Raw genomic sequence first — 14,893 nt, 5'->3', positions numbered from 1 at the left:
ATAACCCCAGAACATTCTCACAAAGAAAAGAATTATGAAAAATGTTAAGGCTATATATCCATGGCTACGAATTTTTAATCACAGGCTAGAACAGACCTGAAACAGTTTCTGAGGATGCAAATACTTCTCCTGTTCTCTCCCTTTCTCTTGTAATTTCAAAGAAGTTGGAATAACAGCAGTAGTTGGATAAATATCCTCTAACTTTGCATATAAATAAATTCTAATTCGATTACAACCATGTCCTTGGTCTGTTCTCTCCTTAGTGTTATCTACAAACAAACTAGAAAATGTACTCATAAATACGAGACAAAGGATCTGCATGAAAAATAGATTTAATGCATTAGATGACAAATTCCAGGTCTAAAAAGGCCTGCATTTGGACTATACACAGGAAATACAATGCTAGAATCAAGTGTCTGTAGTTCTGAGGGTGATTGGGAAATAGGGCATGTGATGAACCTAATCTACCTGGATGCTCCTTACTAGCCATGGTGCACAGGCTCCTTCCTGTTTGCTCATTTCAACTCACAGAACTGTGCTAAGGCAAGCTCATCCTCAACATTTCTTTCTCTTGCCTTCTAAAGGGCACTGAAGGAGTGTCACACAAGTTAGTTTCTGTCCTCTCTGAAATAGTAAGAGTGTCTTTTCTTATGCACACTTGTATAGGAGAGAAGTTAGCGTGGCCTAAAGAGAAGTCGAGTATTTTCCACTGATTTCTAAGAAGTACTTTTTGTCATGCCTGATTAGGGTGTCTTTGTTGAAGCGCAGGTTGCCAAGTTGACAGGCCCAGGACAAATGAAAAAAAAATATCAGAATAGGAGCCAGACATGTCAGAAAGACCAACCAAAACACTTAAGATGGGGATTTGGTCACACGTCCACGGGCATTTGGGTGGATGTGGATACTGAGTTCAATCATGACAGCAATCGTTCAGTCAGGTGTACATAATGACATCCAAATAAAAACTTGGACCACGGCTCAAGGGAATTTTCAACCGTTCACAGTACTTCATGCATAGTCACATCTAGGCCAAAGGGAAACGCATCCTAGCACCACAGGAAAGTGCAGCTACGATGCAAGCTTCAAATTTATTAATGTGCTCATGCTCCCACCACACCGTCCCTTCTGACTGATTATTACCCATATTTCTTCTTGTCTTAAACCTTAGCCTTAACTCTAATGACTTTCAATGAGTTCTGTGATTTCTTTGAAAAACTTATGTAACCCAATGTTGCTCTCCAAACCTGCAGCTATAAGAAATAAGCAAAACAGAAAAAAAAAGCATATGTTATGTCCTTAAATTTGACAGTTTAGGCTAACTCAGTATCAAACAAATATGTCCTCAAGATAATGCAGCCGTCAATCATTAACCGTGTAACTGCCTAGGTGCTACTTTACACTAGGAGTTAGTAAATCACATTGTATGCAAACTTTAAATTTACTGCATTCATCGAGGGAGTTTTGTTGTGATGTTTCTATACATGCATCCAATGTACATTGACCAAATTCAACCCCCTCCATCCACTATCTACCCAGTTCTGCTTCCCCTGCTCCTTCTTTCTCAGGTATAATTTGTCCAGTTTCATCATGCTGTGTGTGTGTGGGGGGGACTTTCCATCCATTCCCACTTTCTCCTCCTACTTATTCCATTCTACAGAGGATTCCTCCATTTATATCCTGTTATAATTACTATTATCACCACAACCACCCTCATTTTAGGTCTACAATCCATGAAATATTTGAAAACCTTTAAAAGAAAACTCAGGCTTATCTTACTATGACATCCAGAGTTACTATTTACGTGCAATTGATATAATTCCATTTTCTATATACCTGAGTAATTTATATTATATATTATAAATAATATACATATAAAGTATAATATATGTAATTATATATAATATATTATAAAATCTGTATAATATATACAAACATATGTTCGATAGTTTCCTTCATTTGTCATCATTAGTATATGTCTAGGATACTCCTAGCAGAAAATCACAATAGCTCAGGAGCTATGGACATATAAGCTCATAAAATGATGCTAATTTATCGACATCTCTGATCATAAAAGAAATGCAAATCAAAACAACTCTAAGATTCCACCTCACTCCAGTTAGAATGGTCAGGATCAAGAAAACTAATAACAACACATGCTGGAGGGGATGTGGCTAGGAGGGATCACTACTACACTGTTGGTGGGAGTGCAAACTGGTTCAACCACTATGGAAAGCAGTATGGCAGTTCCTCAAAAGACTAAACATAGAACTCCCCTATGACCCAGAAATTCCACTACTTGGCATTTACCCTATCATCCAGAAACAAGGACATACTAAACCCACTAGCACAACAATGTTCATCGCAGCACTATTTACTGTAACGAAGATATGGAACCAACCCAGATGCCCCTCAGTTGATGAGTGGATCAACAAGATGTGGTATTTATACACAAATGGAATTCTATGCTCTTGTCAGAAAGAATGACATCTCCCCATTTGTAAGGAAATGGAAAGACTTAGAAAAAATCATATTAAGTGAAGTAAGCCAGACTCGAAGGAACATAGGCCCAATAGTCTCCCTCATTTGTCATAATCAGTAGAAACCTTGGGCTCTCCTAGCAGAGATTTACAATGGCACAAAATCTAGAGACATTAGGCCAGATAGTACGACACTAAATTTAAGGACCTCCAGGGTAAGGAAACAAAAGCCATATAATGAGTGATTGTTGTCCTTAATGTACTATGTTATCTCTCAACTCTTTTGCCATCCCTTGGTTATCTCATATTGTTACAATATTTCACCTTGTTATCTGATATATTTTATATGTGCTTAATTGATTATTTGAAATTGGATAGAGAAGGGGGGAAATCAAGATAAGTGGAGGGAGGGTGGGAGGGAAATGGGGACCATTTCATGATAAAGGGTATCAATGTTTGTAAAGTTAAGTTATGCACTTTTTATCTGGTGATTATAATAACCCTTCTATTAATCACAATAAAAAATGCTAATTTAAACGAGCTCAAAGATATGAAAATAAGAGAATTTGTTGTTTCTTTTTTTGTTTTGTTTTAGTTTGGTGTGTGTGTGTGTGTGTGTGTGTGTGTGTGTGTGTGTGTGTGTGTGCTGCAGTTATTTCTTTGTTTGTTCCCCTCTCTGGTTTATTCCCCTCTCTGGTTTATTCCCTGTGATCATTGTTTTTGACTTGGTACCCTTTGTCTTGTATATAAGTTTCTCTGACTTGGGGAGACAAAGGGGAACCACAGAATTGATGGGACAAAGGATAAGTTCAAATCTATCCCTGTCATGTTGAACTTAGTGTCAGTATCTCATTCAAACACAGTGGTTGGGTGACCCAGAAATCCCTGCTCCCACCTCCCAGCTCCCTAGTTCTGTATCAGTCCCAAGGCCTGGCTAGATACAGGCTATATGTTACAGTGATTGGTGTAAACCAGTCATTCCTAAAATCTAACCTCTCAACCAGTGGAAGCTAGATGCCTTAAGTTCTGAAATGTCTGTCTGGTATTGAAGATGCTTCCACTGGAAAGGGTTTGCTCCACCAAATTTCACCTCTCCATTTTAATCCAGATTGCTTTCATTCCACTGTTTGAAGGACAAAGTTTCAAATCCACTATTTTGCCCTTCCTTCTCAAAGGTTAATTTTATTTGTGGGGAAAACAAATGGTTTTACTTACTTGTGTTTCTTTTCTTTAAAAATAGTTGTGCTTTACAGCAGCTTGTCATTCTGCATAAGTATTAAGATTAGAACTGTAAATTTAATTAACTTTTTTACTACATGGGTAGTTGTAGTTGTTGGGTCAGTAGTCTATCAGATATGAGTATATAAAAACTGCCTGCATAATAAGACTTGGAAACTCAATGGCCTAGGATTGCCTCATTCTCTCAATTATTTCCTCTTTCTGACCTATTAAAATAGTATTTTATCTTTTCCAGCATAATTTCTGAACCCAGGAATGGTCTCATCCATTAAAAATTCTTTTCTAGAAGATATGCCTGAGGTCAATTTCATCAGCTCTTATTTTTTTTTAAAAAAATGACCTTTCAAATGAAAAGATCTCCCATGACTCAGCAAACTTTTTTTGATTACACGCGTGATAGAATTTCATCATGTAATTTATTTGATATGGTCACTACTCATTAATTGACTTAAATTATTATGCCTGGCTTAACAATTAATAAGCACAAACATGAAGAATGAGGAGGGGAAAAGCTCAGGAAGTTATTATTTTCCCATATATTTTTATTGTAATTAATAGAAGGGTTACATTATATTAACCACATAGAGGGTACATTACTTCACATACACTGTTACCCTTTCTCACGTCTTGGTTCCCATTTCCTTCTCCCCACCTCCACCCCTCATCATGTTTTACCCCCTTCACTATCCGATTTAAATAACCAAATATGCATATATCCAATATATCAGATAACAAGGTGAAATATTGTAACAATATGAGATAACCAAGGGACAGCAAAAGAGATGAGAAATAACATAGTACATTAAGAAAAACAAACACTCATTATATGGCTTTTGTTTCCTTATCCTGGAGGTCCTTTCATTTAGTGTCATGTTATATGGCCTTGTGTATCTAGGTTTTGTTCTATTGTAAATCTCTGCTAGGAGAGCCCAGGGTTTCTACAGATCATGAAAAATGAGGGAAACCATTGAGCCTAAGTTTCTTTGACTCTGGCTTACTTCACTTAATATGATTTTTTCTAAGTCTTTCCATTTCCTAACTAATGGGGCCAATGTCATTCTTTCTGACAGCAGCATAGAATTTCATTGCGTACAAATACCCTATCTTGTTGATCCACTCATCAACTGAGGGACATCTAGGTTGGTTCCATATCTTTGCTATGGTAAATAGTGCTGCAATGCACATCGTTGTGCTAGTGAATTTAGTATGTCCTTGTTTCTGGACAACTGGGTAAATGCCAAGTAGTCTGCAAGTAGAATCGCTGGGTCATAGGGGAGCTCTATGTTTAGTCTTTTGAGGAACTGCCATCCTGCTTTCCATGGTGGTTGAACGAGTTTGCACTCCTACCAACAGTGTAGTAGTGATCCCTCCTAGCCACATCCCCCCAGCATGTGTTCTTATTAGTTTTCTTGATCCTGGCCATTCTAACTAGAGTAAGGTGGAATCTCAGTGTTGTTTTGATTTGCATTTCTTTTATGGACAGACATGTCGAGCATTTCTTCATGTGTCTATAGACCATTCATAGTTCTTCTTCAGAGAAGACTCTCTTTAAATCTTTTAATGGGATGGTTTTTTTCTTTGGAAATTAGTTTTGGAGTAATTCAATTTTTTGAGCTGTTGATATATTTTAGTTATGAGGTCTTTGTCCGTTGTATGGTTAGTGAAGATCTTCTCCCACTCTGTAGGCTTTCTAGTTAGCTTGCTAGCTATATCTTTTGCCATATAGAAGCTCTGCAGTTTAATGCAGTCCCACTTATCCAGACTATCTCTGATTTGTTGTGATTCTTGGTCCTTATTAAGAAAGTTTCAACCGGTGCCAAGGAGGCCTAGTGTATCTCCTGTTCCTTCTTGTAAAGTTTTCAGTGTATTTGCTTTTACATCAAGGTCTTTGATCCATTTCTGCAGGTGCTTAACCAGTTCTGCCAGCACCACTTGTTGAAGAGGCTGTCTTTCTTCCATTCTATTTTTTTCACTCTCTTATCAAAGATTAGGTGGCCATAGTCTATGGGTTAATATCTGGGTCCTCAGTTCTATTCCATTGGTCTTCAGACCTGTTCTTGTTCCAGTACCAAGCTGTTTTGGTCACTATAGCTCTGTAATAGAGTCTCAAATTTGGTATTCAAATTCTTCCTATTCTGTTGTTTCTGCTAAGAATTGCTTTTGCCATAGGGGGTCTTTTATTATTCCATATGAAATTTTGGATTGCTTCTTCTATTTCTTTAAAGAATGACATTGGGTTATTAATGGGTATTGCGTTGAATTTGTAGATAGCCATTGGCAAGATTGCCATTTTCATGATGTTGATTCTTCCAATGCATGAGCATGGGAGGTTTTTCCATTTCCTCAGTTCTTTTATTTTCTTTTCAGGGTTTTAACGTTTTCATCAAAAAGTTCTTTACATTCTTAGTTAAGGTAATTCCTAGGTACTTTATTTTCTTTTAGGCTATTGCAAAAGTTGTTGCTTTCCTTATTGTTGTCTCGTTCCTCTCATTGTTGGCATATAGGAAAGCAGTTGATTTTTGAGGGTTAATTTTATAATTGGCTACCTTGCCAAAGTTTTGAATCAGCTCAAGGAGCTTGGGAGTGGAGTCTATAGGGTTCTTTAAATACAGAATCATGTTGTCTGCAAAGAGGAGAAGTTTCACTTCCTCTTTCCCTATTAGGATCCCCTTTGTGCTTGTTTCTTGCCTTATTGCACTGGCTATGAATTCTAATATTATGTTAAAGAGCAGTGGAGAGAGTGGGGGCATCCTTGTCCCTTCCTGATTTTAGAAGAAATGCCTTTAGCTTTTTGCCATTAAGTATAATGCTAGCTGTGGGCTTGTCATACACAGCCCTTATTATACTGAGGAATGTCCCATGGATTCATAGTTTCTCCAGAACTTTTATCATAAGGGGGTGTTGGATCTTGTCAAATGCCTTTTCTGCATCTATTGAGACAATTATGTGATTCTTGTCCTTGTTCCTGTTGATGTGTTGAATTGTATTAATTGGTTGCATGTGTTGAAATAGCTTTGCCTCCCTGTGATGAATCCTGTTTGATCATTTTTTGATGAGTTGCTGAATACTGCTGGCCAGCATTTTGTTGAGAAATTTTACATCAGTATTCATCAAAGAAATGGGTCTATAGTTCAATTTCTTTGATGAATCTCTCTCTAGTTTGGGGATGAGGGTTATAGTGTGTTCTCAGAATGAGTTTGGCAAAGAGCCTTCGTTTTCAATTTCATTGAAGAGCTTGAGGAGTATTGGTGTGAGCTCTGCTTTGAAGACCTTATAGAATTCAGCTGTGAATCCATCTGGCCCTGGGCTTTTCTTGAATGGAAGGTCTCTTTTTGCCATTTCGATTTCAGTGCTTGAAATAGATCTGTTTAGTTGGATTAATTCTTCTTGGTTTAGTGTGGGTATGTTAACATTGGCTAGAAATTCATCCATTTCTTCTAGATTCTCACATTTTTTGGCGTAAAGTTTTGAGACGTATACCCTCATTATGCTCTGGATCTTGGTCATTTCTGTCATGATATTACCATTCTCATCTGTGATTTTGTTTATTTTGGTATGCTCCCTTCTCTTTTTGGTAAGATTTGCTAAGGGTCTGTCAATTTTGTCAAAGAAACAACTCCTTGTTTTGTTGAATCTTTCTATAGTTTTTTTGGACTCCAATTTATTTAGTTCTGCTTTGATTTTAATAATTTCCTTCCTTCTACTCATCTTAGGGTGGGTTTCTTGCTCTTTTTCCAAGAGCTTACAGTGGGACATTGAATTGTTGGTTTGTGATTTTTCCAATTTGTTAATGTAAGCACTCAGAGCTATAAATTTTCCTCTGAGTACTGCCTTTGCTGTGTCCCATGGGAAGTTATTATTTTTGTGTGTCATTTTCCCTGTTCATTGTGAGACAGCCTTAACTCTGTTTTGTCTTCTGTATTTCAGGGTTTTGATTCAAAGCTCACCAGGAACACAGCTATCTTTCATGGCAAATGAAAAAAGAACAATAGTGGGCATTGGAATGCCCCTTAAAGCCACTGTTTAAAAGTTATTTATATCACTTCCATTAACATTCAGTGAACCACACAAAGGCCGAAAGTCTCATCCGATCCCAGCATCTCTCTAAAAGTTCAAGAATTTATGATAGCATCTCCACTAGAACTAGTTATTGGCTCTCTTGATCCAGGGGTATATGGATTCAATGAAGAAGTTTTTATTGAATTCTGTATGTTCAAATGACAGGAGAAACAAACTCTTTCATTTAGAAAAGAGATTTATGACATCATACTTCATGGCAACACTGTAATCTTTCAGGAAAAATGACAGCAGCCTCTATTCTAACGTAGGACATGCTGCTTCAAGAGACCATGTTCTGCTTTCTAACAGTATCCTACAGCTCATTGTCTTTCTTGAGAACTGGCTTCACTTTCCAGAAGGCTTCTCTGTTATTCTCTTTGAGCATAGCTTGCTTAAAAGACTGAGAAGGTTTCTGTCTTTTTCTCCTATGTAAAAATTCATGTTCTTCCTTGGGCTCTCCAGCAAAGATTTGCAATGGAGCAAAACCTAGATACATAAAGCCATATAGTATGATGCTAAATGAAAGGACCTCCAGAATATAGAAACAAAAGCCAAATAATGAGTGATTGTTGTCCTTAATATACTGGGTTATATTTCATCTCTTTTGCTGTCCCTTGGTTATCTCATATTGTTACAGCATTTTACCTTGTTATCTGATATATTATATATATATGTATATATATATATGTGTGTGTGTGTGTGTTTTTGATATTTAAAATAGAATAGGGAAGAGCAGAAAAGGAGATGAGGGGTGAGGGTGGGGGGAGGGAAATGGGAACCAAGACATGAGAAAGAGTATCAACGTTTGTGAAGTAATTCACCTTCTATCTGGTGAATATAATGTAACCTTTCTATTAATTTCAATAAAATATATGAAAAAATTCATGTTCATTTTTTTGTCAGGGTTGGTAAATCTTTTAGCAGTATAACTCTACCCTCTTAGAAACTGAGAAATATTTGCTTATTTCATTCCACTCAAAAGTTTAGGCCAACAATAGACATCTTCCAACTCCTGGAATTTAATAGTGTCAAATAAGAAAAACATACTTTAGCTTTTCTGGATACTTTTAGCCCAACTAAAGTCATTTAATGAGCACAATCATAATATGTGCAGAGTTTTTAACAAAGGATAGAAAAACCATGTTTTGGGGTAAGCCCTTATCCAAAAGCTTAGATTTAATCATCCTTGGTTGTTCTTAGTTCATTCCATTTTCTAGCCAAAATTGAAAACCACTGTTAAATGATCTGTTAAATTCATCCATAATAACCAGGAAGCACTACCAATAGTCTTTACTCCCACTTGTCTGCCTCAGGCCTTGAATGCCAACTTCCTATAACTATGTCTGTAACAGATACCACACTAAATCATAACTTGAGGTACCATATTTTTAGTTGCAGATAATCAATTTTTGATTGTTCATTTCTCAACTTAAAACCAATGTTTCACATTTTTATTTCTTATTATAGCAGGTAGCAGGTCTCTACATGGTGTAACAAGTAGTGACTTAGCTTCAGCAAGTAATCTATGTAAAAAGTGGATCATAATTCTCATTCGTAATAGTTCACATGAATTTATTGTTCAGCTTTCTTGTCTGTCAGAGGTTCAGTTCAGTTATGCTTCATTGCACCCTACTCCCAGAGTCAAGGCCAAAAGGACATCCCAACTCACATCTCTAGGGGCTTTGGCAGATAAAAGTAAAGAGAGCAAAACAAAGATATGCCACCCTCAGCCTCTGGAGGGCAGAGATTTATGGCCTTTGTATTCACATTTTAATTCCCATACAGTTTCAACAATGCCATCACCCATTTTAGATGCTGTGTTAACACATCATAGATTAGAAATTCTACAAAGAGCAGATGTTTAATTTTTACCATCCTACAGGTTAGAAAGTCTAAGATCAATACTTCAATAACGTATGGTGAGGGATGTTTACCATTTCTGAAAGTTGCCTTGTAGCTAACACTAGAAGGGGCAAAACCATTTTCTAGGGCTCTTTCAAAAGGCCACCAATTCCATCCAGGATGGTTTGTCCATCTGATATGATCCAATCCCCAAAGACTGACCCTTATTATATTGCATTGGTAATTAGGTAGCCAATGAAATGAATTTGAAGAGTAAATACATTTTTTAATGACTAAGTACTTACAAGTTGGGTTTTCCAACAGCACATTATTTTTGCAAGTAAATAACAAAATCTACAAGTGATACCCAGATAATTTAGTAGTCTCATTCATACCCCTCCCAATCTATCTGCATACATATTTTACTGTCATATAACAAACTACAAATTTAGGAAATTCAGCATCACATCTATTTTCTCACAGGTCTATAATTTAAAAATGTGGGTGCATTCAGCTACATTCTCTGGAATCTCGCAAGATTCCAATGAGAGCCAGGCAGGATTTTACTGACATATAATGGAAAGAACCTACTTCCAATTAGACGCAAATTGTTGACAGAATCCATTTTCTTATAGTTAGAGAGCTGAGGCTACTGTTTCCTTACTAGATTGCATAATTTTAGTTTAATCAGAAGACAAAGTATTTTTTAAAATATTTATCCCAAGAGCCATAGCTTAAATTCCTTATCACCAATATATTTTTAGAGGAAAAATGCTAGAAATCAGGATGTCTAACAGAAGGAAGATTAGGTCAGAAAAGAAAGAATTAGAACTAGCTTTCTAATACATTTATAACTTACAGAATTCCCTATGATTTGTCAAGGCATACTTGTTTCTTAGGAGGAAGAACTCAAAATTCAAATAGGAGATAGTATATCATTTTATTTTCAGTGCTATGCAATTAACCATCCAATCATTGATTAGCAGACATTTTGATGTGAGGAGAAAATAAAACTAGTATTTAAAACATTAATGATAAAAATGTTACATATATGGCATCATCTATTTTCATAATGTTTTTTAGGCTGACCAGTATTGTTCCACTTTACAGGTTTCAAATGGTACATTAAAATCAAGCCAAGTGCATAAAAATGATTTGTAAAAGAATAAAACACAATATAAATGTTTGAGTCCACAATGACATTCTAAAGAAAACAAAAAAGGAATCTTTATAAAGTTGGCCAAACTTTTGGAACACAGATATTGCAACACTGACTAATGAAGTAACAGGATGAATAATGTGACACCAAAACAAAATGAAGAACAGCACAAGCCATATTTGTTTAGCCCACAAATACCACAAAGGAATATCTTAGAATTTTCAATGCAATGCAGAATGAGCCTTAAAAAGATGAAGGGAGCTTGGGTGCAGTGGCTCACACCTGTAATCTTACCTATGCTGGAGGTTGAAATCTGAGGATCAAAGTTCAAAGCCAGCCTGGGCACAAAAGGACCTGCGAATCTTATCCCATTTAACCTCTAGAAAATGGTAAGTGAGGCTTGGCTCCAGGGTAGGGTGCTAGCCTTGAGCTGAAAGCTCAGGGACAGGGCCGAGGCCAAGTTCAAGCCCCATAATGCAAAAATAAATAAATAAATAAATAAAGGAAGGAAGGAAAATGACAATGAGATACAGAGCTTTTTAACTGCTTACGACTCTAATAGACACTCTTTAGAGGGTACTAATCAATTTAAAAAATATAATAAAGGGGCTAGGCCTAGTGGTAGAGTGCCTGCCTAGCATGCACGAAGACCCTGGTTTGATTGCTCGGTACCACATACAGAGAAAAAGTCACAAGTGGTGCGGTGGCTCAGGGTAGAACACTAGCCTTGAGGAAAGCCCAAGGAAAGGGCTCAGGCCCTGAGCTCAAGCCCAGGACTGGCAAAAAAAATACAATAAAATATTTTAAAAAGTCAAATGACTTTAGGTATAGAAATAATTGGGTTCTTCTAACCCAACTTAACAGACCTATTTCAAGCACTAAAATAGAAATGGCAATAAGAGAGCTTCCACCTAAGAAAAGCTCAGGGCCAGATGGATTCACAGCTGAATTCTACAAGGTCTTCAAAGCAAAGCTCACACCAATACTTCTCAAGCTCTTCAATGAAATTGAAAATAAAGTCTCTTTAACAAACTCATTCTATAAAGCCAGAAAACCCTCATCCCCAAATCAGACAAAGATACATCAAAGAAAGAGAACTATAGACCCATTTCTTTGATGAACATTGATGCAAAAGTTCTCAATAAAATACTGGCCAACCGTCTACAAGAACTCCTCAAAAAAATTATACACTATGATCAAACAATATTCATCTTAGGGATGCAAAGCTGGTTCAACATACGCAAATCAATTAATATAATTCAACACATCAACAGGAGCAGGGACAAAAATCACATGATTGTCTCAATAGATGCAGAAAAGGCATATGACAAGATCCAACACCCCTTTATGTTAAAAGCTCTGGAGAAACAAGAATCCATGGAACATTCCTCAATATAATAAAGGCTGTGTATGACAAACTCACAGCTAGTATTATACTTAATGGCAAAAAGCTAAAGCCATTCCCTCTAAAATCAGGAACCAGAGAAGGATGCCCACTCTCACCACTCCTCTTTAACATAGTATTAGAATTCCTAGTCAGTGCAATAAGGCATGAATCAAGCATAAATGGGATCCAAATAGGGAAAGAGGAAGTAAAACTTCCCCTCTTTGCAGATGACATGATCCTGTATTTAAAGAATCTTATAGACTCCACTAGCAAGTTCCTTGAGCTGATTCAAAACTTTGGAAGGGTAGCAGGGTATAAAATTAACCCTCAAAAATCAACTGCCTTCCTCTAGGCCAACAGTGAGAGGAATGAGGCAACAATCAGGAAAGCAACTCCTTTCGCAATAGCCTCAAACAAAATAAAGTACCTAGGAATTACCTTAACTAAGAATGTAAAGGACCTTTTTGATGAAAACTTTAAAATCCTGAAAGGGGAAATTAAAGCAGAACTGAGGAAATGGAAAAACCTCCCATGCTCATGCATTGGAAGAATCAACATCGTGAAAATGGCAATCTTGCCAATGGTTATCTACAAATTCAACGCAATATCCATCAATATCCTAGTGTCATTATTTAAAGAAATAGAAGAGGCAATCCAAAATTTCATATGGAATAATAAAAGACCCTCTATGGCAAAAGCAATTCTTAGCCTAAAGAACAGCGGGGGAGGAATTTCAATACCGAACTTTAGACTCCATTACAGAGCTATAATTATCAAAACAGCTTGGTATTGGCACAAGAACAGGCATGAAGACCAATGGAATAGAACTGAGGACCCAGATATTAACCCACAGACCTAGGGCCACCTAATCTTTGATAAGGGAGCCAAAAAAATAGAATGGAAGAAAGACAGCCTCTTCAACAAGTGGTGCTGGCAGAACTGGTTAAGCACCTGCAGAAAACTAAAGTTGGATCCTTCTTTGTCACCCTGCACCAGGATTAACTCCAAATGGATCAAAGACCTTGATGTAAAAGCAAATACACTGAAAACTTTACAAGAAGGAATAGGAGATACACTAGGCCTCCTTGGCACAGGTTGAAACTTTCTTAATAAAGACCAAGAATCACAATAAATCAGAGAAAGGCTGGATAAATGGGACTGCATTAAACTGCGGACCTTTTGTATGGCAAAGGACATAGCTAGTAAACTAATTAGGAAGCCTACAGAGTTGGAGAAGATCTTCATCAACCATACAACGGACAAAGGCCTCATATCTAAAATATATCAACAGCTCCAAAAATTGAATCACTCCACAACTCATCTCCAAAGTAACAACCATCCCATTAAAAGATGGGCCAAAGACTTAAAGAGAGTCTTCTCTGAACAAGAAACAAAAATGCCCTATAGACACATGAAGAAATGCTCAACATCACTGGTCATAAAAGAAATGCAAATCAAAACAACTCTAAGATTCCACCTCACTCCAGTTAGAATGGCCAGGATCAGGAAAACGAATAATAAGAGATGCTGGAGGGGATGTGGCCAGGAGGGATCACTACTACACTGTTGGTAGGAGTGCAAACTCGTTCAACCACTGTGGAAAGCAGTATGGCAGGTCCTCAAAAGACTAAACATAGAGCTCCCCTATGACCCAGTAATACCACTACTAGGCATTTACCCAATTGTCCAGAAACAAGGACATACTAAATTCACAAGCACAACGATGTGCATTGCAGCACTACTTACCATAGCAAAGATATAGAACCAACGCTGATGTCCCTCAGTTGATGAGTGGATCAACGAGATGTGGTATTTGTACACAGTGAAATTCTATGCTGCTGTCAGAAAGAATGGCATTGCCCCATTTGTTAGGAAATGGAAAGACTTAGAAAAAATCATATTAAGTGAAGTAAGCCAGAGTCAAAGAAACTTAGGCTCAATGGTTTCCTTCATTTGTCATTATCAGTAGAAACCTTGGGCTTTCATAGCAGAGATTTGCAATAGAGCAAAACCTAGATACATAAGGCCATGTAGTATGACACTAAATGAAAGGACCTCTAGGAAATAGAAACAAAAGCCATATAATGAATGATTATTTTCCTTAATGTACTATGTTATTTCTCATCTCTTTTGCTGTCCCTTGGTTATCTCATATAATTACAGTATCTCACTTTGTTATCTGATATACTGTATATATTTGTATTTGGTTATTTGAAATTTTATTGAAAAGGGGGGAAAACAAGATGAGGGGTAAGGGGTGGCGGGAGGGAAATCGGGACCCAGACATGAAAAAGGGTATCAAAATTTGTGAAGTAATGGTGAATATAATGTGACCCTTCTATTAATTACAATAAAAAACATATAAAAAAAGAAATAATTGGGTTCTTGAAAGCAAATTTACATCTGTGAATAAACATATATGTACTGATGTATATGTCTATATCTATATATATATTTATTAATTCCAACAGACATAGAAAAGACTCGAACAAGTCATGGAAAAAATAGCTAATATCTTCAAGGCAGGAAGAGACAAACATCAAAAAGTAGGACAAGTTTAAGATGCCTTGATGATTACCTGAAGAAAGGACCCAGACCATTCAGTATCTATAAATTATGAATAACATGCTATGAAAAAAATCACAGAAAAAATCCTTTAGGAAATTTCCAACAGATTAACCAAGTTAAAATTTCAATATCATGTTAAAATAAGATTAAGAGAAACTTACA

The 14,893-nt window shown here is 36.7% G+C and overlaps 1 long non-coding RNA gene across 1 annotated transcript in view; it reads right to left on the bottom strand.

Annotated features, from left to right (window-relative positions):
- The window catches only part of LOC150065705 (uncharacterized), a 724,813-nt gene that overhangs the window by 422,435 nt on the left and 287,485 nt on the right, over positions 1–14,893 (bottom strand). The window lies entirely within an intron of this gene.

The sequence above is a fragment of the Megascapheus bottae genome, chromosome 3 (genome assembly GCF_031878675.1).
Source record: "Megascapheus bottae isolate mThoBot1 chromosome 3, mThoBot2.hap1, whole genome shotgun sequence".
Taxonomy (NCBI): domain Eukaryota; kingdom Metazoa; phylum Chordata; class Mammalia; order Rodentia; family Geomyidae; genus Megascapheus; species Megascapheus bottae.
The sequence above is the reverse complement of the archived record's forward strand: the minus strand, read 5'-3'. Positions and strand labels throughout refer to the sequence as shown.